This window comes from Rutidosis leptorrhynchoides, chromosome 3, assembly GCF_046630445.1.
Source record: "Rutidosis leptorrhynchoides isolate AG116_Rl617_1_P2 chromosome 3, CSIRO_AGI_Rlap_v1, whole genome shotgun sequence".
Taxonomy (NCBI): Eukaryota; Viridiplantae; Streptophyta; class Magnoliopsida; order Asterales; family Asteraceae; genus Rutidosis; species Rutidosis leptorrhynchoides.
In genome coordinates this window covers 512075944-512102816 of record NC_092335.1, presented here as the reverse complement: position 1 = coordinate 512102816, position 26873 = coordinate 512075944, and the positions used below count along the sequence as shown (strand labels likewise).

The 26873-nt window shown below is 36.9% G+C and overlaps 1 pseudogene; it reads left to right on the top strand.

Moving 5' to 3' along the window:
• LOC139901859 (4-coumarate--CoA ligase-like 6) overlaps positions 1–26570 on the top strand; it is a 34724-nt pseudogene extending 8154 nt beyond the window's left edge.
• The last annotated feature ends 303 nt before the right edge of the window (positions 26571–26873 follow it).

The following is a 26873-nucleotide window of genomic DNA, read 5'->3' as shown; positions in this document are numbered from 1 at the left end:
TGTCCGAGCCTTAAACATCACCATCCACACAAACCTTAATAGCCAAATTCGGGTAGCCCAAGATGAGGCTCTCAAGGATGAAAACCTTTCACACGAGCTCTTGAACATTCTCGTCTCTCGATTCGAAATTAGGGAGACCGGACTCCGATATTACGCCGGAAAGATTTGGGTGCCTAGTTATGGGGACCTACGAAGCCTTATTTTAGATGAAGCCCATAAGTCACGATACTCGATTCACCCCGGTGCCAATAAGATGTACCACGACCTTAAACAACTATATTGGTGGCCGAACATCAAAAGGGACGTAGCTACTTATGTTTCCAAGTGTTTGACATGTTCCAAAGTCAAAGCCGAACACCAAAGACCGTCCGGACTACTTCAACAACCCGAGATCTCGCAATGGAAGTGGGAAAGGATAACGATGGATTTTATCACCAAGCTACCAAAAACGACGGGCGGTTATGATACCATTTGGGTTATTGTTGACCGTCTCACCAAATCCGCACACTTCCTTGCCATGAAAGAAACGGACAAAATGGAGAAACGTGCACAACTTTACATTAAGGAGATCGTAGCCCGACACGGTGTACCTTTATCGATTATCTCCGACCGAGATGGCCGTTTCGTTTCTAGATTTTGGCGTACATTGCAAGAAGCGTTGGGAACGCGTTTAGACATGAGCACCGCATATCATCCTCAAACCGATGGACAAAGCGAACGTACAATTCAAACCTTAGAGGACATGTTACGAGCTTGCGTGGTTGATTTCGGAAAAGCTTGGGACAAGCACTTACCTCTCGCCGAGTTCTCTTACAACAATAGTTATCACGCGAGTATTAAAGCCGCACCTTTTGAAGCGCTATATGGCCGCAAATGTCGTTCACCTCTTTGTTGGGCCGAGGTAGGCGACGTGCAAATCACCGGACCCGAACTCATTCACGAAACCACCGAGAAAATCGTTCAAATCCGAGATAGGCTTAGGACGGCCCGAAGTCGTCAAAAGAGCTATACCGACAAACGACGCAACGATCTTGAATTTCAAGTCGGTGACCGAGTAATGTTAAAAGTCGCACCTTGGAAGGGTGTAATCCGTTTTGGGAAACGCGGGAAGCTAAATCCGCGGTATATTGGTCCTTTCGAAATCTTGGGGCGCATTGGAACCGTTGCTTATCGTTTAGATCTTCCGCCTCAATTGAACTCCGTTCATCCTACCTTCCATGTATCTAACTTGAAAAAGTGTCTTGCCGAACCCGATATCGTCATCCCTCTCGAAGAACTTACTATTGATGACAAACTTCATTTTGTGGAAGAACCGGTTGAAATTGTGGACACCTCCGTCAAGACATTGAAACAAAGCCGAATCCCGATTGTCAAGGTTCGTTGGGATGCCAAAAGAGGACCCGAGTTTACTTGGGAAAGACAAGATCAAATGCAAAGGAAGTATCCTCATCTATTTGTGAATTCGGAAACGCAAGATCTCGAGGAAGAAACAACGACTACTACGCCTACTTAAATTTCGGGACGAAATTTCTTTTAAGGAGTAGGTAATGTAACATCCCACCTTTTTCCGTTTTCTTTTCCGTTATACTAATTTAAACTCCGTTATATGTTTATAACATCTCCCGTTAATACGCGTTTTAAAATATTCCGTTTAGGTATTTTCCGCACCCGACTACAAACTCGAGGGACTAAAATTGACACGGGGCAAACTAGTTGACTAGGTCACCTAGTCTACCCCAATTACCACCATTCAACCATCTCTCACTCTCTCCCTCTTTCTCTCTAGCAAGAACACACCCAATTTCCAAATTCATTCAATCATCATCTAAATTCGATCTAGGAGGCTTACAACAAAATAAACTACATATTTGGAATCCTCTCTTCATCCTCTTCAATTTGATACCAACTTCATCTCATTTGGGTAACTTTCTAAAATCACTAATTTTATGTGTTCTTGAGATTTTTGAGTTATAAAGTTGTTAATTAGTGTCTATGGCTCATTGTGATGTCGTGTAAGTAATTTGTATGCTCGATTTGTTGTTTTTGGTGTAACTAGTTCATTATGAAAATTACTTGCTAAATCCTTGATTTTGGATGATCAAAGGTTATTAGATTGTTAATGTGCATGTTTTAAAAGTGTTACTAGTATCATTAGCTTCATTTGGATGTAAAGATTGATCTAAGAAACCTCTTAAACTTGATTATGAAATTTGGTGATTTTTGGTTAGGATTTCATGAACTAGGAATGGATTTTTGATGCATTAAATGACATGAAATGTTAATTGTAAGTGTTAGGTTGTGTTGTATGCTTAATTACCTTCGAAACGGCATATTGTTCATGTAATTTGGCTATCGAATCATTAAATGGCGTTTATGACTCGTATGCATTGAATGAGGAGCATTGATTGCGGTTTTTGGTTGTTGTAAATGAAAGTTTGATTGATAAAAAGTGCATAGTTGCGTTCCTTGTCAAAATACCTTTCCGGTGATATAAAATGCATGCCTTGAATGTTTGCGGTTTGTAAATTGTGTTGGGTTGAGTTTTGATTCGTGCACTTAGGAGTTTCAGCAACCAGGGCCTGGAAACACCTCAGGACGCCGTCCAGATACCCAGGACGACGTCCCACTTTTCTAACCTAGACGCCGTCTAGGAATTGGGGACGCCGTCCCACTCTTTTAATCGAGACGCCGTCTAGCCATTTGGGACGCCGTCCCATTTGGCTAAAACTGGCTGTTTGCTTTGGTCATTTGACATGAAAATGTTTGCTATGCTACGGACCTCCGATTAACATGAAACTTGGCCAACATGCTCATATATGATTATATAACTTAGAAAAATTGTCGGATATCCAACCCGACCCCGTTGACTTTTCTGTTGACTTTGACCCGACCAAGTTGACTTTTAATCAAACTTAACCAAATAATTGTGCAATCGTTCTAACATGTTTTTATACTTGTACCTTGCATGAAACATGACAATCTGATTCACATGCTATTAGGATCGAGTCTTAACGAGCCATAGGACTAATTGAACATCTTTGACCTATCGTGTTTACCGTTATTGATACAAACCTATTGTTTAGGTCAAGACTAGCATTGTTCTTTGCACACGTTTACTTGTTGAAGTACTTTACTACTCGTGCACTCAAGGTGAGATCATAGTCCCACTCTTACTCTTTTTGAACTTACATTTGGGATGAGAAAACATAAACATTTCTTTACTAAGTGAACACAAGTACAGGAAAAACAAACATTCTACATACGAGTTTAGAACAAAATCCTCAATTCGATTATCATTAGTTACACTTGCCGGGTGTAAGCGAGAACTTATGTTGTATGGATCCATATGGGTTTGACAAACCCTCATTCAAACGGTTCGCTACCGTTTACGAATGAAATATATTTTCGAGAAACAGTGTATGTTCTAGCACTAAGTGATGGGGTTCAATGGAAGGAAATGTTAAGCATTGATAATTGGGTGCTCGTGAAACAAACTTTTGGAATGTATTACTATTATTTCATTGATGCAAATCTTGTGGTTCACTTGTACTTACTTACTTAAACCTATGATTTCACCAACGTTTTCGTTGACAGATTTCTATGTTTTTCTCAGGTCCTTGAACGATACATGATACATGCTTCCGCTCATTATTTTGATACTTGCATTGGATGTCGAGTATACATGCATACATGGAGCGTCTTTTGGATACTTTTAAATTGTGTCGCATAAGTTTCATTTGTACTTAAAACTTGGTATCGTAACTTGTGGTGGAACTATTCTTGTAAAACTTGAACAACCTTTACATTTGAAATGAATGCGACATATCTTTTGGTCAAACGTTGTTTTAAAGACTTATGACCACGTAACGGGACCTAAGTAGACGGCGCCGTCAATGACGATTTGGTCGGGTCGCTACACGGGATATCTATAAATACTAATAATTGTTCATTTGATCGGACACGGGGATGGATTAATAGTCAATGGACTCATTAAAACAGGGGTGGATTACATTCAAGGGTAATTGGTGTAACTGTTAATGAAGTATTAAAATCTTGGATTACACGCAGTCGATAACCTGGTGTAATCATTAACAATGTATTAAGACCTTATTACGGTTTAAATCCCCAATTAGTTGGAATATTTGACTACGGGTATAAGGTTAATTTGGCGAAGACCCTCGCACTTTATAATTATGACCGATGGACTATTATGGATAAAACCAGATGGACTTATCAAATAATCCAGGACAAAGGACAATTAACCCAGGATAATAAATTAAAATCAAAACATCAAACATCATGATTACGGAAGTTTAAATAAGCATAATTATTTTATTTCATTTCTTATCGCAATTTTATATTTCGTTATTTAAATATCGTTATTTATTTTACGATTTAAATAAAGTTATATATAATATTTTGCATTAGGTTGTAATTGTGACTTAAAATATAAAATCGACAAACCGGTCACTAAACGGTAAACCCCCTTTTATAATAATAATAATTGTAATATATATATATATATATATATATATATATATATATATATATATATATATATATATATATATATATATATATAAACCCCCTTTTATAATAATAATAATTGTAATATATATATATATATATATATATATATATATGTATATATGTATATATATATATATATATATATATATAAAACCCCCTTTTATAATAATAATAATTGTAATATATATATATATATATATATATATATATATATATATATATATATATATATATATATATATATATATATATATATATATATATATATATATATATTGTACAAATATAGTTATATAAAAATATAGTGTAAAATAAGCCGTCTCCCTGTAGAACGAACCAGACTTACTAAAAACTATACTACTCTACGATTAGGTACACTGCCTATAGTGTTGTAGCAATGTTTAGGTATATTCCATCTGTAAATAAATTAAATAAAACTTGTGTAATATTTCATCATATTTCGTAGTAAACAATAATAATATTTTGTACACCTCCGCTGCCACATCAGTAAGCCAAGGTAATAATAGCATAACCCGCTGCTAAACACTTATAAATATTAGAATAGTCCCACACACCGATATCATCAAAACTCAGTGGTCTTATATTACTGAGTCTTTACTTCCACTTTATCACCTGATAATGATACAACTCAAGTCAAAAATCATATCCCACTTATATATCGAATCAAAAATACTAATAGCATATACAATAACATCAAGTGGGTCGAGATAATCACTGACCCTATATCAATGTAACATTTCTAGTCAACGGCATGGTTTCACACACACAGGCCTTTGACTAACTATAGCTGACTAAAACAAGTGCTAACATGTCAACAATAACAAGTCCAAAGTCCACATATCAGCATATCATATCAATACAACAAAACCACAAATTCATCTAAGTCGAAAAAGGTCATCCGCACGTGTTGCCATCACTCGCACGAGTGAGTCACTTCACCCGCGTGGGTGACAACCATCACAAACATATAGTGACTTGTATGCCACAACCACTGACTCGTATGATTGACCATCTCACTCATACGAGTGAGATGTCAGTCGTACGGTCCATTACTCACAAACAAGGGTTCAATAACAAAATCTTGTTTGTACGAGTGGCAACATACAATATACGGTTGACCAACTCACTCGCACGAGTGAGGGTCAGTCGTACGAAATAGTCAACAACAAAATCCGAGCTCACTCACAAGGGAGTGAGACCTCACCCGTACGTCACTCGTGCCATTTCCATGGCTCAACCGCACGAGTGACAAGTCACTCGTGTGGATCCTGAAGAACAACAGTAGCAACAATTCATATGGGTTTAACACCCAAAAACACTATTTCTACTTGTTTTAGTCGATTTGGTGAAACACGAAAGTCACCTAAAATATACAGAACATATTCCCATCATCACACAAGTCTAAAAAACACTTACACACATGTGTTATACATAATTTGATCATAATATAAATAATACCCAAATCTTAACCAAAACCCTAGACTCACCATATTGCAAATTTAACATGATTAAAGCATACATACATCATTTGTACATCATAATCAAGCTATAACAATAACTAATTTCATCATGCAAACTTCATCTAACAAGATTCTAGCATTTACTCCTATTTTTATCAAAACCCATAAAACAAACTAATTACAACAATCAAAGCAACTCAAAAGGATTTAACTTGTTTACCTGTTTCTAAACGTAATCCATAAGCATAAGGAAGTACCATAATTTTTCTTATTAATAATCAATCATTTAGAAGTGTAAAAATGGATAAGTGTGGTGGTGGTGGTACGCATATATGCATCAGTTATATGTATGTGTGTGATTTACCTATATGAAAGAAATAATAAAACACAAATGAGATAAAGGGAACCAAGAACAACCACGTGTACACTCACATAAAAGCCACCACTTCTACTTATTAAATTAGTACACACGGGTATTTTATCTGTTATCTGGAATACAACGCACCTCTTTAAGTCATCCTAATGAGGTCCAAATCACACAAACAGATATTTTCTGTGACCATCATCACAAGCACATTCACACGCTTACATATAAATTTATATACACATAATTTATTATTTCACTTTACAAGTAATTTGTATTAATTATCCACAATAAAGATATCACATTTTTAAATATAAAATAACACAAAGTAGCCTATTTCATCTAAGTCATTTAACCGGGTGTTACAAAAATGATACGGTTACTATTCTTTATTCTTCTGGTACTACTGGTTCTAGTAATAGTAAATGAAGAAGATGAAGATTGAATAAAATCCATTGTAATGATAGTTAATGAACTGTTACATTGAATGAAGATAAGAAATACTCATATATACAATTCACTACCCTGTGCTAATATTAAGTTATCACCTAACTGTCTAAACTGATTCTAACTACATTCTGTTACAAGGTTGGAGTTGCTGTTGTAGTTTGACCCTTTGACTTGAGGTTATATGCTGCTGCAGTCGTGTATCTTCTGCAATATCCTGTATACCATTACCCCCTGCAAGTTGGCAGTGTGAATGGATCACAAATGCCAAACTTGGTGATACAGGTGAAATGAGGAGATTTTCTTAAACCCTTTGTCAGTACATCTGCCACTTGAGCTGGTGAGGGTATGAATATTGTTTTAATGTGACCATCCTTGATCTTGTCCCTTACAAAGTGGCAATCGATCTCTATATGCTTGATTCTGGCATGTTAAATAGGATTAGAAGCCAATGCAATTGTAGATTCATTGTCACAAAAAACTGGAACAGGTTTGGTGTTTGGGACTTTAAGGTCCAATAAAAGACTCTCTAACCAGGTGATTTCACATGTGCAATCTGCCAAAGCCCTGTATTCTGCCTCAGTAGATGATCTAGATACCACTTTCTGTTTCTTTGACTGCCTTGACAGTAGACAAGATCCAAGAAAAATGCAGTAGCCTATAATGGATCTTCTAGAACTGGTGCTGTAACATTCTTGAATCGGGCCTAGTTGAAATGGTCTATTTTGCCGTTGTGTGGTTTTATATGTTTTTATTTTAATTAACATTTATTGTTATTTGATGACGTGGTTATGACCAGTTTGTGACATGGGTCACAGAACAGGTTTGTTTATTTAATTTGGACTTCGTTTGGGTTGCCAAATGATGTACGAAAGATATCAGATAACTGATAAATACCCGTGTGTTGTGATGTATGAGTTTTAAGACTCATAAGTGTTTGGTGGGAGGGTTATTCTTCCATTTTCTAGAAAACTCCCAAACCCTCCCGTACCTTCATCTCTTTCACATACCAAACCCTAATTTCTAATCTTTGTTCTTGAGCTCAAATCATTTACATTTTCGTGTTCCTTATGATCTACTGATTCTATCAAGGTAAGAATCACAAGTTTTCATGATTTAATTTTCAAGAAAATTGGGTTTTTGTGATAGTTTTTACAAAGTGGGTAATTTGGGTCAAAAGAGTTGAATTTAATGTTGTTTGAGTCCAAATCTTGTGGGTTTATGTTTCTTGATGTATAGTGTCTTAGATTTGGTCAGTTTTGAGGTAAAAATCGAGCTCTAGAGCAAGAATTGGATGAATTTGGGTGAAACCCGTCACTTTGGCTTCAGCTTCTGCAGATGAACTACCCTCGGCCGATGGTCTCTGACCATCGACCGATGGAGTGAGACGATCGGTCGACGGACTAGACGATCGATCGATGGTGGAAGTCCTTCGACGAACGGTTGAAAATTTAACGATCGACCGATGGTGTAGTCCACCGGCCGATGGAGTAGTGACGATCGGCCGATAGTCTCTGACGATCGACCGATGGTCTTAGACAGTGAAATTTTTACTAAGTGTTAAACAGAAAAATTTTAGCGGACAGATTTTCTGACAAAATTTCTATATTTGTGTTATTTGGTGTTTATGGACATAAACTAACTCGTGTATATGTATTTCTCAGGAGAAAAGGAGAAAGAGAAGGTTCAGTGATTAGATAGCTGAACACCTTCTCGTTTGCTGGTAATCGGTGAGTGGGACTGACTGTGGAATATAGTATAGAGTAGCATGTTATATTATGACTGCCATGCTAGTTAGTTGTACTTATTGATACAGTTAGTTAGTATGCTGTGATGACTGCATGTTAGTTGATGCTTGTCTGCTGGAGCCCAGTGCGTCCCTATTGTGTGGTAGCCTCGGTAGGAGAGATCAACCTGCGGGTTGGGTTCCTCTGTGGTAGCCTAGACAACCGTGGTGTATATATATGTGAATGACGCGTCCGTCGCGTGTGGATTATGTATATACATACGGTGGTGGAGGAACTTCTGGTAAGCCCCAGCCCGATCAACTGGTGGTTAATGGTTTGGCCGAGCCGCCAGAGTCTCTGTAGACGGCACTTGGGTGATGTTTGTGTGTTAGCTCTTTGTGACATGATTAGTATAACTGTTCTGTATACTATTGCCTGTGGTTAGTCGTACTCACTTAGCTTCGTGCTAATTCCCCTCCATCTCCTCCCTACAGGTTATTAGCTTTTGTAGAGATGATGCTTTTGGGGAGAAGACGGGGCATGCTGATGTTATGTTTGACAGGAGCCAACTCTGATGTGTCTTTTCCTATAAAACTAAACTTTTGTTGAAACGTCACGTGACACCATATGTATTAGTTAAATGCTAGCTGTCAACTGTTTTGGTTATGTAATTATGATATGTTTATATTATTATAATGGTTTAATTAACGTTAATGCTTCCGCCACGTATTTATAAAAAAAAATCAGCGGTGTCACAAGTTGGTATCAGAGCTTAGTTTGGCAGCATGTGCATTGTGATCTACATGTCATGTTCCCAAACTTAGAAGAGTCATGTCAAACATAACATGCTGGGGATGGGTTAAGTGAGTATTAGGATAGGTTATGTGTTAGTTGTTAGTACTAACCGAGTTTATACTAAGCTTTGGTGTAAGATGATGTGCAGTACAGGTATGATTGATAGTGACGGTAACGCTGTGACCCCAACGCCCCTAGAACAGTTAGAGCTGCAGAGTACAGATTTATATCAGGTGAAGAACCTCGGAGACAGATGTCAAGGTTGTAAGGACAGTTATTGAAGATTCAGGGCAGGTAATATACGTTAGAGCAGTAAGTACAAGTGGACTTAGATATTATACTTCAGATCAGACGGTCTAGTCAGTGTCAGGTGGATGTTCAGTTTCTGCTTAGATGTAACCGCGATGGATAGCATTTTAGTCACCGATGATACAACCTCGACATCAGTTTGACAACCATACTATTATCTGATACAGAAGCATTCGTAGTCAGTAGTAAAAGTAATAAAATAATGATAATAATAAAGAAAAAGATTCTGTTGGACGGAGTTGGTGTACTCGACCTATTAGGTATTCCAGGTTAAATTGATCAGTGAATTAGGAAGTTTATTAGATTTAATCAAGTAGAAGGATAAAGATGAAACGATATGGGTTCTTTGTAAAAGATGAGGAGTGACAGGTACAGGTTGTTCTACTTCGGGGTATGATTCCTTCTTGCGATGTTAAATGTGGGATGTGGTATGATAAATCAAGAGGCGAAGTTGGATTCTTGCAGAGATAATATATATATATAGAGGATTTATCAACTTATGGGATACAAAGCGTTACAGTGTTCGGCAAATCAGAGATTGAGTTCTGGGGTGGGGTCCGGGGCACAGAATTTATCAGCCGGGTGATCTTCTGCTCTTGTTGTTGGACAGGAGAGGAGAAACCCCACAGATGATATAGTTGGAGCATGTTAGATGTTGACGGAGGCTTGTGATACATAAGATGACTTAAATGCCGGTACGTGTTTTATTACATTTTTGTAATTTGTTAGTGCATATTGTAAGTCGTCATTTGTGGATATGTATGCTTCATAAATGTTGTTTGATGTGGTAGTGGAAACGATTAAATGGCCTTAGAAAATTTTCCTTTTTAGCTAGTACATAGTGGCTTAGTTACTGTAGCGTGTTTACATGCTAGTTTGGATTTGCTACTTTTATTGTATGCAACATGTTAGATTTGTTAAGTACCATGCTTTAGGTATTAGTTAGTATGACTGATTTTGATTGGCCTGTTAGTCCGGAGTTGATCTGATATTGTTATGCGTACTTTGGTTATATTAAATTAAGACTTGTAAGAAGTCTTTCTCTTTACCATAGACCGTTGACTGGTTGGACACACGTAGTGACCAGTGGGGACTGTTTAGGTAGTAGTTCCCTTATTTCTTGACCCGAGACTTGTACCTTAGTTTGTGGCCGTATGATATGTAGTCTGTAGGTTTACAGACGGTGACTGAAACAGTAGGTGACTGGCCTAGTAGTGATATTATATGCTTGGACTTGTTGTGTGGAACCTGTAGGGTTGTCAAGTAGAACTATCTTCCTACTTTGGTTTAACATCACCTTGTGTATGGTCCTTATAAATTTATTGGGGGAGGCTTTCCTTATTTGGTCTCTTGAGGAGATAGAGACAGACTTTGACTTGACCTTAGATTAGATAATAATTGTACTACTGACTTCAAGATCAGTGGAAGTGTCGGACGATGTTTTGGGAATATCATGGCTAGTATTTTCTTAGAGTAAATTGGTATGGTTTGACCATGATTATTTCCAACGGTAGTGAGATCTCGTTAGTTGACAGTTGTGACTATATACGGCGGGAATGTGGGCGGTGAACCGTGTGAACTCTTTAGAGAATATGTGACTTTTGACTTAGAATTGTGATTGGAACATCGTTGGAATTGCATGGTATGATTTAATATATTCCTATACTTTGAGAGTTGTGTGACATTTGTACTTGACGATTGTAATCTCCAGGGATATGAATGGTAATGATGGGGTTAGTTATTGGTTGATGATATCATGTTCTGAGGGAACTATAACTTCTTCATTTAACAGTTGTAACTGTAGAGGATTTGGGTAGAAATGTCAGGATTTACCAGTGTGTTTGCAAAAGTGGATCAGTTGGGTAAATTCGAACAGTGTGATTGTGACAGGTGCGTTAGTATACCGAGATAGTTGCAATCAGGTTAGAAACTTTACGTTAGAATAAATTTGTATTAGTGGATTGTAACTATCAGTGACCAGAGGAACATACTGTGATAGATTGACAGACTTGATTAGGGACTTGCTCCGAAATACTCGAAATGAAAATATGATTTAGGATGATGTATTACGTCTGGCCAACAAAAATACATCATGGTAAATCATGCAGTAGTTTCGGGAGTCGGAGGAGACGTAGCAAGTGACGAATAAGATGACAATTGATGTTTGGTATATATATGGTTTCGATGGATTGTAAACTATAGTTTGATTATGTATATATGAAATCTTCTTAAAGAAAGAAACTTGATGGATAATGATTGATATTTATTAGTGGAATTTCCTTTAATGTCGGTTTATTGCGATTTTTCAGAGGATTTTGATCAGAAGTTGACTTTCAGATTTGGTATTGATCGTTGGACTGGAATTAGATATTGGTTTATTATTGGTTAAACATTGTTAAATTGCGAATCTTAATGGAGTTTTAACCAAGTGATAACCTTACTGAGGTAGTGTGTGGTGTCCGATTTGCATGCTGAGATTATTTGATGGATATAACTTGTTAATAACCGTGTCATAACAGTATACGTGGATATCCGTTAGTATAAATCATTGATGGTATGATTGAAAGTGGTTTGAGAATCGTGTTTGTAATAATTCTTATTGTTGAAGAGATGATCAGAGATATATTCTAGTCGACGGATTATTGAGTATATATAATAATATTCTTGCGAGAATTGTGGTTAAATTCTTAAATATCGGGTTAGTAATGGGTATGTAACTACAAATTTGGGTAAGTTTAGTGAACCAGTGTTGACATTGTGGTTCAGAAATTGCGGGAATTGATTGAACAAGTGTTTTCAAGTAATGTGATGACGACGAATTTATGGTTTAGATGAATTGAATTGGAAAATTCGATGGAGTTATCTAATGGGTAATCTCGTAACCTGACGATATGGTTTACATATGATGAATTAAAGGTGGATTTCCATTCGTCTTTATGATGTGTGATGTGCAATTGTCGTTCTAATGTAGAACTTTCTATGGAGAATTGACAGAAACCAAAATGTTAGTGATAATTGATGGGTTAATTGGTGAACAATTACCTATGACTGGGGAAAAAGTGTGAAAATTTATTAGAATCGATGACGGATCGATGTATTGTCTATGTGTTGTTTCCTGTTTAAAAGGAGTTTAACGGTAGATGGTATTGAACTGATGAGTTGTTATCCTTTTATCTTAGAACTCGGATAGAAAATGACTTGGGCAGTTTTTGAAATATGATTGACCGATGGTACTTAATTATGTGTGCAAGAGAAGAGTGTGATACTATGGTCAATTGTGTAGTAAATTGTCTGACTATTGTGCTGTATGATTGGAATTTAGTGAATTAGAGGAATATCTGTTGCATGTACTTAGAAATTTTTAAGAAAGATAACTGCATAAAAGAGATAGATGCTATGACAAAATGAGTAATTTGTTGATAACAGATGACATAGTGATTTGATATGGACCTTGATCTATGAAAGGACCGTGGAAATTGAGAATGCTGATTGCTAGAACTACGAACTTTGTGGTAACCATAATTATTATTGACGGTGTTTGTCATGAAAGTTAGTTATCCTTTACATCTTGCTAGAAACGGTGGTTGGTTTTAAATGATAAGAGTTTTGATTTGGTTATTGATTTTGGTAAGTAAATTTGTTGATTTTGTTGATGAGAAAGACCCTGGTGGTGATTTAACCGACTATGTGTGTTGGAGTACTTGTGTATCGTACGTTTGACTAGCACTTAGATTAGAGAACAGTGGATGTGATTAGAACCTGTGACTTTATTTGTTTTGGTAGACCAATTCCGAGGACGGAATCTCTTTAAGGGGGGTAGATTTGTAACATCCTTGAATCGAGCCTAGTTGAAATGGTCTATTTTGCCGTTGTGTGGTTTTATATGTTTTTATTTTAATTAACATTTATTGTTATTTGATGACGTGGTTATGACCAGTTTGTGACAAGGGTCACAGAACAGGTTTGTTTATTTAATTTGGACTTCGTTTGGGTTGCCAAATGATGTACGAAAGATATCAGATAACTGATAAATACCCGTGTGTTGTGATGTATGAGTTTTAAGACTCATAAGTGTTTGGTGGGAGGGTTATTCTTCCATTTTCTAGAAAACTCCCAAACCCTCCCGTACCTTCATCTCTTTCACATACCAAACCCTAATTTCTAATCTTTGTTCTTGAGCTCAAATCATTTACATTTTCGTGTTCCTTATGATCTACTGATTCTATCAAGGTAAGAATCACAAGTTTTCATGATTTAATTTTCAAGAAAAATGGGTTTTTGTGATAGTTTTTACAAAGTGGGTAATTTGGGTCAAAAGAGTTGAATTTGATGTTGTTTGAGTCCAAATCTTGTGGGTTTATGTTTCTTGATGTATAGTGTCTTAGATTTGGTCAGTTTTGAGGTAAACATCGAGCTCTAGAGCAAGAATTGGATGAATTTGGGTGAAACCCGTCACTTTGGCTTCAGCTTCTGCAGATGAACTACCCTCGGCCGATGGTCTCTGACCATCGACCGATGGTCTCTGACCATCGACCGATGGAGTGAGACGATCGGTCGACGGACTAGACGATCGACCGATGGTGGAAGTCCTTCGACGAACGGTTGAAAATTTAACGATCGACCGATGGTGTAGTCCACCGGCCGATGGAGTAGTGACGATCGGCCGATAGTCTCTGACGATCGACCGATGGTCTTAGACAGTGAAATTTTTACTAAGTGTTAAACAGAAAAATTTTAGCGGACAGATTTTCTGACAAAATTTCTATATTTGTGTTATTTGGTGTTTATGGACATAAACTAACTCGTGTATATGTATTTCTCAGGAGAAAAGGAGAAAGAGAAGGTTCAGTGATTAGATAGCTGAACACCTTCTCGTTTGCTGGTAATCGGTGAGTGGGACTGACTGTGGAATATAGTATAGAGTAGCATGTTATATTATGACTGCCATGCTAGTTAGTTGTACTTATTGATACAGTTAGTTAGTATGCTGTGATGACTGCATGTTAGTTGATGCTTGTCTGCTGGAGCCCAGTGCGTCCCTATTGTGTGGTAGCCTCGGTAGGAGAGATCAACCTGCGGGTTGGGTTCCTCTGTGGTAGCCTAGACAACCGTGGTGTATATATATGTGAATGACGCGTCCGTCGCGTGTGGATTATGTATATACATACGGTGGTGGAGGAACTTCTGGTAAGCCCCAGCCCGATCAACTGGTGGTTAATGGTTTGGCCGAGCCTCCAGAGTCTCTGTAGACGGCACTTGGGTGATGTTTGTGTGTTAGCTCTTTGTGACATGATTAGTATAACTGTTCTGTATACTATTGCCTGTGGTTAGTCGTACTCACTTAGCTTCGTGCTAATTCCCCTCCATCTCCTCCCTACAGGTTATTAGCTTTTGTAGAGATGATGCTTTTGGGGAGAAGACGGGGCATGCTGATGTTATGTTTGACAGGAGCCAACTCTGATGTGTCTTTTCCTATAAAACTAAACTTTTGTTGAAACGTCACGTGACACCATATGTATTAGTTAAATGCTAGCTGTCAACTGTTTTGGTTATGTAATTATGATATGTTTATATTATTATAATGGTTTAATTAACGTTAATGCTTCCGCCACGTATTTATAAAAAAAAAATCAGCGGTGTCACAAGTTGGTATCAGAGCTTAGTTTGGCAGCATGTGCATTGTGATCTACATGTCATGTTCTCAAACTTAGAAGAGTCATGTCAAACATAACATGCTGGGGATGGGTTAAGTGAGTATTAGGATAGGTTATGTGTTAGTTGTTAGTACTAACCGAGTTTATACTAAGCTTTGGTGTAAGATGATGTGCAGTACAGGTATGATTGATAGTGACGGTAACGCTGTGACCCCAACGCCCCTAGAACAGTTAGAGCTGCAGAGTACAGATTTATATCAGGTGAAGAACCTCGGAGATAGATGTCAAGGTTGTAAGGACAGTTATTGAAGATTCAGGGCAGGTAATATACGTTAGAGCAGTAAGTACAAGTGGACTTAGATATTATACTTCAGATCAGACGGTCTAGTCAGTGTCAGGTGGATGTTCAGTTTCTGCTTAGATGTAACCGCGATGGATAGCATTTTAGTCACCGATGATACAACCTCGACATCAGTTTGACAACCATACTATTATCTGATACAGAAGCATTCGTAGTCAGTAGTAAAAGTAATAAAATAATGATAATAATAAAGAAAAAGATTCTGTTGGACGGAGTTGGTGTACTCGACCTATTAGGTATTCCAGGTTAAATTGATCAGTGAATTAGGAAGTTTATTGGATTTAATCAAGTAGAAGGATAAAGATGAAACGATATGGGTTCTTTGTAAAAGATGAGGAGTGACAGGTACAGGTTGTTCTACTTCGGGGTATGATTCCTTCTTGCGATGTTAAATGTGGGATGTGGTATGATAAATCAAGAGGCGAAGTTGGATTCTTGCAGAGATAATATATATATATAGAGGATTTATCAACTTATGGGATACAAAGCGTTACAGTGTTCGGCAAATCAGAGATTGAGTTCTGGGGTGGGGTCCGGGGCACAGAATTTATCAGCCGGGTGATCTTCTGCTCTTGTTGTTGGACAGGAGAGGAGAAACCCCACAGATGATATAGTTGGAGCATGTTAGATGTTGACGGAGGCTTGTGATACATAAGATGACTTAAATGCCGGTACGTGTTTTATTACATTTTTGTAATTTGTTAGTGCATATTGTAAGTCGTCATTTGTGGATATGTATGCTTCATAAATGTTGTTTGATGTGGTAGTGGAAACGGTTAAATGGCCTTAGAAAATTTTCCTTTTTAGCTAGTACATAGTGGCTTAGTTACTGTAGCGTGTTTACATGCTAGTTTGGATTTGCTACTTTTATTGTATGCAACATGTTAGATTTGTTAAGTACCATGCTTTAGGTATTAGTTAGTATGACTGATTTTGATTGGCCTGTTAGTCCGAAGTTGATCTGATATTGTTATGCGTACTTTGGTTGTATTAAATTAAGACTTGTAAGAAGTCTTTCTCTTTACCATAGACCGTTGACTGGTTGGACACACGTAGTGACCAGTGGGGACTGTTTAGGTAGTAGTTCCCTTATTTCTTGACCCGAGACTTGTACCTTAGTTTGTGGCCGTATGATATGTAGTCTGTAGGTTTACAGACGGTGACTGAAACAGTAGGTGACTGGCCTAGTAGTGATATTATATGCTTGGACTTGTTGTGTGGAACCTGTAGGGTTGTCAAGTAGAACTATCTTCCTACTTTGGTTTAACATCACCTTGTGTATGGTCCTTATAAATTTATTGGGGGAGGCTTTCCTTATTTGGTCTCTTGAGGAGATAGAGACAGACTTTGACTTGACCTTAGATTAGATAATAATTGTACTACTGACTTCAAGATCATTGGAAGTGTCGGACGATGTTTTGGGAATATCATGGCTAGTATTTTCTTAGAGTAAATTGGTATGGTTTGACCATGATTATTTCCAACGGTAGTGAGATCTCGTTAGTTGACAGTTGTGACTATATACGGCGGGAATGTGGGCGGTGAACCGTGTGAACTCTTTAGAGAATATGTGACTTTTGACTTAGAATTGTGATTGGAACATCGTTGGAATTGCATGGTATGATTTAATATATTCCTATACTTTGAGAGTTGTGTGACATTTGTACTTGACGATTGTAATCTCCAGGGATATGAATGGTAATGATGGGGTTAGTTATTGGTTGATGATATCATGTTCTGAGGGAACTATAACTTCTTCATTTAACAGTTGTAACTGTAGAGGATTTGGGTAGAAATGTCAGGATTTACCAGTGTGTTTGCAAAAGTGGATCAGTTGGGTAAATTCGAACAGTGTGATTGTGACAGCTGCGTTAGTATACCGAGATAGTTGCAATCAGGTTAGAAACTTTACGTTAGAATAAATTTGTATTAGTGGATTGTAACTATCAGTGACCAGAGGAACATACTGTGATAGATTGACAGACTTGATTAGGGACTTGCTCCGAAATACTCGAAATGAAAATATGATTTAGGATGATGTATTACGTCTGGCCAACAAAAATACATCATGGTAAATCATGCAGTAGTTTCGGGAGTCGGAGGAGACGTAGCAAGTGACGAATAAGATGACAATTGATGTTTGGTATATATATGGTTTCGATGGATTGTAAACTATAGTTTGATTATGTATATATGAAATCTTCTTAAAGAAAGAAACTTGATGGATAATGATTGATATTTATTAGTGGAATTTCCTTTAATGTCGGTTTATTGCGATTTTTCAGAGGATTTTGATCAGAAGTTGACTTTCAGATTTGGTATTGATCGTTGGACTGGAATTAGATATTGGTTTATTATTGGTTAAACATTGTTAAATTGCGAATCTTAATGGAGTTTTAACCAAGTGATAACCTTACTGAGGTAGTGTGTGGTGTCCGATTTGCATGCTGAGATTATTTGATGGATATAACTTGTTAATAACCGTGTCATAACAGTATACGTGGATATCCGTTAGTATAAATCATTGATGGTATGATTGAAAGTGGTTTGAGAATCGTGTTTGTAATAATTCTTATTGTTGAAGAGATGATCAGAGATATATTCTAGTCGACGGATTATTGAGTATATATAATAATATTCTTGCGAGAATTGTGGTTAAATTCTTAAATATCGGGTTAGTAATGGGTATGTAACTACAAATTTGGGTAAGTTTAGTGAACCAGTGTTGACATTGTGGTTCAGAAATTGCGGGAATTGATTGAACAAGTGTTTTCAAGTAATGTGATGACGACGAATTTATGGTTTAGATGAATTGAATTGGAAAATTCGATGGAGTTATCTAATGGGTAATCTCGTAACCTGACGATATGGTTTACATATGATGAATTAAAGGTGGATTTCCATTCGTCTTTATGATGTGTGATGTGCAATTTTCGTTCTAATGTAGAACTTTCTATGGAGAATTGACAGAAACCAAAATGTTAGTGATAATTGATGGGTTAATTGGTGAACAATTACCTATGACTGGGGAAAAAGTGTGAAAATTTATTAGAATCGATGACGGATCGATGTATTGTCTATGTGTTGTTTCCTGTTTAAAAGGAGTTTAACGGTAGATGGTATTGAACTGATGAGTTGTTATCCTTTTATCTTAGAACTCGGATAGAAAATGACTTGGGCAGTTTTTGAAATATGATTGACCGATGGTACTTAATTATGTGTGCAAGAGAAGAGTGTGATACTATGGTCAATTGTGTAGTAAATTGTCTGACTATTGTGCTGTATGATTGGAATTTAGTGAATTAGAGGAATATCTGTTGCATGTACTTAGAAATTTTTAAGAAAGATAACTGCATAAAAGAGATAGATGCTATGACAAAATGAGTAATTTGTTGATAACAGATGACATAGTGATTTGATATGGACCTTGATCTATGAAAGGACCGTGGAAATTGAGAATGCTGATTGCTAGAACTACGAACTTTGTGGTAACCATAATTATTATTGACGGTGTTTGTCATGAAAGTTAGTTATCCTTTACATCTTGCTAGAAACGGTGGTTGGTTTTAAATGATAAGAGTTTTGATTTGGTTATTGATTTTGGTAAGTAAATTTGTTGATTTTGTTGATGAGAAAGACCCTGGTGGTGATTTAACCGACTATGTGTGTTGGAGTACTTGTGTATCGTACGTTTGACTAGCACTTAGATTAGAGAACAGTGGATGTGATTAGAACCTGTGACTTTATTTGTTTTGGTAGACCAGATTCCGAGGACGGAATCTCTTTAAGGGGGGTAGATTTGTAACATCCTTGAATCGGGCCTAGTTGAAATGGTCTATTTTGCCGTTGTGTGGTTTTATATGTTTTTATTTTAATTAACATTTATTGTTATTTGATGACGTGGTTATGACCAGTTTGTGACAAGGGTCACAGAACAGGTTTGTTTATTTAATTTGGACTTCGTTTGGGTTGCCAAATGATGTACGAAAGATATCAGATAACTGATAAATACCCGTGTGTTGTGATGTATGAGTTTTAAGACTCATAAGTGTTTGGTGGGAGGGTTATTCTTCCATTTTCTAGAAAACTCCCAAACCCTCCCGTACCTTCATCTCTTTCACATACCAAACCCTAATTTCTAATCTTTGTTCTTGAGCTCAAATCATTTACATTTTCGTGTTCCTTATGATCTACTGATTCTATCAAGGTAAGAATCACAAGTTTTCATGATTTAATCTTCAAGAAAATTGGGTTTTTGTGATAGTTTTTACAAAGTGGGTAATTTGGGTCAAAAGAGTTGAATTTGATGTTGTTTGAGTCCAAATCTTGTGGGTTTATGTTTCTTGATGTATAGTGTCTTAGATTTGGTCAGTTTTGAGGTAAAAATCGAGCTCTAGAGCAAGAATTGGATGAATTTGGGTGAAACCCGTCACTTTGGCTTCAGCTTCTGCAGATGAACTACCCTCGGCCGATGGTCTCTGACCATCGACCGATGGTCTCTGACCATCGACCGATGGAGTGAGACGATCGGTCGACGGACTAGACGATCGACCGATGGTGGAAGTCCTTCGACGAACGGTTGAAAATTTAACGATCGACCGATGGTGTAGTCCACCGGCCGATGGAGTAGTGACGATCGGCCGATAGTCTCTGACGATCGACCGATGGTCTTAGACAGTGAAATTTTTACTAAGTGTTAAACAGAAAAATTTTAGCGGACAGATTTTCTGACAAAATTTCTATATTTGTGTTATTTGGTGTTTATGGACATAAACTAACTCGTGTATATGTATTTCTCAGGAGAAAAGGAGAAAGAGAAGGTTCAGTGATTAGATAGCTGAACACCTTCTCGTTTGCTGGTAATCGGTGAGTGGGACTGACTGTGGAATATAGTATAGAGTAGCATGTTATATTATGACTGCCATGCTAGTTAGTTGTACTTATTGATACAGTTAGTTAGTATGCTGTGATGACTGCATGTTAGTTGATGCTTGTCTGCTGGAGCCCAGTGCGTCCCTATTGTGTGGTAGCCTCGGTAGGAGAGATCAACCTGCGGGTTGGGTTCCTCTGTGGTAGCCTAGACAACCGTGGTGTATATATATGTGAATGACGCGTCCGTCGCGTGTGGATTATGTATATACATACGGTGGTGGAGGAACTTCTGGTAAGCCCCAGCCCGATCAACTGGTGGTTAATGGTTTGGCCGAGCCGCCAGAGTCTCTGTAGACGGCACTTGGGTGATGTTTGTGTGTTAGCTCTTTGTGACATGATTAGTATAACTGTTCTGTATACTATTGCCTGTGGTTAGTCGTACTCACTTAGCTTCGTGCTAATTCCCCTCCATCTCCTCCCTGCAGGTTATTAGCTTTTGTAGAGATGATGCTTTTGGGGAGAAGACGGGGCATGCTGATGTTATGTTTGACAGGAGCCAACTCTGATGTGTCTTTTCCTATAAAACTAAACTTTTGTTGAAACGTCACGTGACACCATATGTATTAGTTAAATGCTAGCTATCAACTGTTTTGGTTATGTAATTATGATATGTTTATATTATTATAATGGTTTAATTAACGTTAATGCTTCCGCCACGTATTTATAAAAAAAAAATCAGCGGTGTCACAGGTGCAATTGGCCCAGTCACTATCACAAAAAGCCTTGAGTTGTAAGTCAATATTGGCTGTAAAATGAAGACCTTGACCAGGGCACAACTTGATGTATCTAAGAACTTTGTAGAGTGCTTGGAGATGACCAGTTCTTGGTTGATGACTGTATTGACTGAGTGATTGTGCTGCAAATGATAAATCTGGCCTGGTGATGGTGAGATATATAAGTTTCCCTACTAGTGTTCTGTACAAAGTTGCATCATCCAATAATGTGCCAAGATCGGCTGTAAGTTTGACATTTGGATCTATAGGAACATTTAAGGGTTTTTCATCTAAAATTCCAGCTGTGTGTAGTAGTTCTAAAGCATATTTCCTCTGAGACATGGTGATACCATCCTTGTTTCTGAAAAATTCAATGTCAAGATAATAATTGATATTACCCAAATCTTTGATGCTGAATTGATCATGAATTGTTGTTTTAACCGTGTTAATGAGACTGGGATTATTGCATGTGATTAGCAGATCATCTACATAGATCACTATTGCCAAAAAGATATCATCTTTGTTGTATGTGAGTAAGGAAGTATGTGCATAGCTTTGCTTGAACCCCTGCTGTATCAGAAATGTTGTAAGTTTTGTAAACCATTGTCTATTGGCTTGTTTTATACCATATAGAGATTTAATGAGCCTGCAAACAGAATTTGCAGGTACAGGTTTATTGCATCCCTGAGGTAGAGTCATATAAACCTCTTCATGTAAATCACCATGTAGGAATGCATTGTTGATGTCGAGTTGTTGAATTGAACAGTTGTGATGAACAGAAGTAGCCAAAAGTGCCCTAACAGTAACCATTTTGGCCACAGGCGCAAATGTTTCATTGTAGTATGTGCCCTATCTTTGTGTAAACCCTTTGGCCACTAGTCTGGCATTGTATCTTTTAACTGACCCATCAGATTTAAGCTTGACTTTGTATACCCATTTGTTACCAATATGTGTCTTGTTGGGTGGTAGTTGAGTAATGATCCATGTGTGGTTGGATTCAAGTGCTTGTAACTCTTTGTCCATAGCTTCATGCCATTTCTCATCTTTACATGAGCAATCCTCTTGTGATGGTCCTGAAAATAGCATGATAGAGGAGTGAAGAGTACAGCGATGGGAATTTGGTGACCAAGTTTACTTACAGATAAAAGATTGTATGAGAAACTACGTATGTAGAAAACATCATGCAGTGTAATGTGTTGATTAATAGAAACAGAACCACATGTTGTGACTTGTGTGAGGTGTTCATTTGGTAGTCTGTCATAGATAGGTGTGGTGGTAGTGTATAAATTGTGCATGAGTGAGAGTGAGGTAGATACATGGTCAGTTACACCACTATTTATAATCCAAGCATTTGTCAAATGAGAAACTACAGTTGCTATGAATCTGTATGTTTGACAGGTAATGTGAGAGGCAATCTATTTGATAATACCTGTAGGCATGTCATTATAATTGCTTTGTTGAGACTGCATCATGAGTAGAACTTGGTTCAATTGATTCTAGAGTTGATCCATTCTTGCATTCATTTCTACTTCTGAGTGATCCATCTGTGGAGAATGCCCTGCATTTGCAGTCATCAGGTTAACAGCTTTGACAGGTCCTGTGATGGATGGGTTGATTTTGTTTGGTGGTTTGTATATGTCATGAAGTAGATGACCAATGGGATATCCAACAAGCTTATAGCATTCCTCTTTGTTGTATCCTTCTAAGCCACAGTTACCACAAATTACCCCTTTCTTGAATGTGCTCTTTCTTGCAGGTGTGGAATTGTAAGAAGGTTTGTTGGAGTTCTGTGATTTCAGTTGTCAATTGAAAGATTCTGTGCCCATCTAGTTGAGAGTAGTGTTCTTGTAGTTCTTTCCACAATGTAGCTGCAGTGTTAACAAATTTTAGTGAGTTACCAATCTGTTCAGTGATGGTGTTGAGTATCCATGAGATGATCATATCATTTGTTCTTTCCCAAAGTGCTTTGTGCAATGGTTGAACATTAGCTTATGTGAATTCACCAGTGATAATCTTGAGTTTGTTCTTTGCATTAAGAGCAATCATGATCGATTGTTGCCATGAACTGTAGTTGTCAGATCCGGTTAGTTTCTTCGAGATGAGGATTAAACCTGGATGATCTTGTTGGTGAAGGAAATAATGGATGATTAGGAGAATTGACATCATTAACATCAAATTGATGTATAGTTGAAGTAGTCATCATTGCTGTGAGATTAAATGATCAAATTTGTGAATTCATTGAATTAGGGTTTGATGAACAGTATTTTGTAAAATTGAGAAGAAATTGAAGTGTATTGGTGAAATTTTAGGGCTTGTAATTGTGCGGAATTAGCGGAAGTATTGTATGAATGGATTAATTTGTGTTGATCGGATCGATTTTGATGAATCACAGCTTGTGATTCATGTCTGATACCATAATAGCAAATGAAGAAGATGAAGATTGAACAAAATCCATTGTATTGATAGTTAATGAACTGTTACATTGAATGAAGATAAGAAATACTTATATATACAATTCACTACCCTGTGCTAATATTAAGTTATCACCTAACTGCCTAAACTGATTCTAACTACATTCTGATTCAAGGTTGGAGTTGCTGTTGTAGTTTGACCCTTTGACTTGAGGTTGTATGCTGCTACAGTCGTGTATCTTCTGCAATATCCTGTATACCATTAGATAGTAAAGGTGTTGTGTTGACTCATAAAAATTTGATTGCTGGGGTTGAACTATTCGTTCGATTTGAAGCTTCACAATATGGGAACAATAACAAAAAAAGTGTTTACTTGGCGGTTATACCGATGTTTCATATATACGGTCTTACGCGTTTCACATTAGGGATCTTGTCGCTAGGTTCGTCGATTGTTGTGATGAGTAAATTCTATCATAAGGAGATGGTTCGAGCTATTAGTAAGTACGGTGTGACTCATTTTCCAGCTGTGCCTCCATTGATTGCAGCATTGGTCAAAACAGGAAAGAGTGTTAATAAAAATTATTTGAAGAGCTTAAAACAAATCTCAAGTGGAGCTGCTCCAATTAGTACCAAATGCATTGAAGATTTTGTACAAACATTTCCTCATATAGATCTCATTCAGGTACTTAATTACAAAGACTAAGTGTTTAGTTTTTTTTTTGTTTGGCGAAAAACATAATTAAATAAAATAAAAGCGATCCAAGGATCGAATGAGTACAAGTAGTGCACAAGTAGTTCAGACTGAGTCTGTCTGCGCTAATGAAACACTACTAACAAAATTGGTTCAATGCACAATACAAACACAGTTAGTTATATATTAGTCAAACTCATGTATTAAATTAACCTTGGTTTTGAACTAATTTAAAGTTAATTACTTGATTTGTAGGGTTATGGAATAAGTGAATCGACTGCACTTGGAACACGAGGATTCAACACGCGAGAACAAAAGAATTACACATCAGTAAGGCTTATGTCTCCAAACATGGAAGCCAAAGTGGTGAATTGTATTAATGGTTCGTGTTCGCCACCTGGTGTAACAGGCGAGCTTTGGTTTCGAGGACATGGCATTATGAAAGGTGTACACAAATCAATTCGACCTACAATTTTACCTTATATCAAATCCATACAATTTTACAAATTATTTGTTTCATATATTCTATATATTTGCAGCTTCTAGGAAAATGCTCACATATTTGTTATAGTGTCAATAAAATATTTTGCTAAAATTTGTTTAGTTGATATGAAGTGACTAAGTAGTATACTGATTTAGGTTTGATGCTTTTTGACTGCTACTATGTATATATACTGAAAATGTTTATTTGATGTTGATTTTTTTTTTTTTTTAACAGCGATTGGGATCACCCGAGGGGGACTAAACCACCCGTTGCGATCATCTCCCGTTTTGACTATGCCGATGCAACGATAATAACCCCGCCCCCATCGCTGCCCGGGAAGAAACCTTGAAACCGATCCAAGGGCACGGCCAAGTAAAACCCCCCTCCCCTTTACCCCCCCCCCCCCCAAACGATATGGGAAAGGTGTCATGGGTGGATACTTCATGACATGGATGAAATTGTGTTTTTAATATGTAGCCAACGGGGGTCAACAACAAGGTGGAAACTTGTTCGATGATTGATAAGAACGGATGGCTGCATACGGGAGGCATTGTATATTTTGATAACGAAGGCTTCTTATACATTGTTGATCGAATGAAAGATGTCATCAAGTACAATGGTTTTCAGGTAACAAATTATCATCATCCTAAATTATAAATGATCATAATTGGTTTTTTTTCTTTTTTTTTTTTTGTTGTATGTTAATAATAGGAGATTGATTTGTTATTTGTGCTAATATAAGTTGGAATTTTGTTTACAGATTGCTCCAGCTGACTTGGAACATGTATTGGCTTCTCATCCAGATATAGATGATGTTGCAGTAATAGGGTAAGTATAAATATGTATGCTCTTTTTTATCTCACATTAGACCATTTTTAATGGTGACTGTGATGTCACAGGCAGTTAGTGTAATTTTTGGCCAAAAAGTGCAATATGATTGTGAATGTCAGTTTCTGACATTTTTTAACCGTTGTGTAAGTTTTTTGTGTCAAATATTAGGTAGGGTAATGTGGTAAAATTTGATTGAAAATTGGGTGGGAAAAAATAAATTAATTAGAAAAATATATATTTATTAAATTAGAAAAATCAGTGATTGGTTGAAGCCCAAAACTGACATTTTTTTTTGCGTCAGAACTCCAACTGACATCCGGTTACGCTCCGTCAGTTTTGCCATGCTGGTTACACCTCATCTAACACCTCAAACTGAGGGACTGTTATATATGGTCTTATTAATTTATATTGATTTACGATATAAATGCTCTATTTTTTTTTTTTTTTTTTTTTTTAATATAACTCAATCCTATAAATCGTTACGTTCTATGACTCAGGGCGTTGGATGAAGTGGCGGGAGAGGTTCCAATGGCGTTTGTCGTAAAGAAACCTAGAGCTAACATTTCGCAATCTGAAATCATCAACTTTGTCGTCAAACAGGTTTAATTTATACTCTTTCATGATGTCTATAATGGATATATTTATATAACTTTAATTTTGTCCACGTTTAATTAAACAATGTTATTGAACTATAAATCATGATTGTTGATTAAACAGGTTGCACCTCACAAGAAAGTAAGACGAGTTAAATTTGTGAGCGCAATACCAAAATCTGCAGCTGGAAAGGTTTTGCGAAGAGAACTTAAGAATTTAGATGCATTTGTGGCTTCAAGACTTTAATTAACTCTGTAAAGATTTATTTTTTTATGGGAGTTCATACTTGACCAAAAACTTCATTACTTCAATTCATCTCAAAGATCGATTAAACATGTTATTTCATTCTTTATTGTATCTATCGCGTGCTTATACTACATAGTGTAAGATTTGTAAAGTTATTTGGAACTGCATCTACTTGTAATCTAACATGAGTTATAAGTTTAACAATTATTTCATTATGTACCAGATTTGGTATTATACGGAGTATCAATTTGTCAAAGAAAGTGCGGTTTTGTAATTTGTACCCATAACATAACCATATATAAT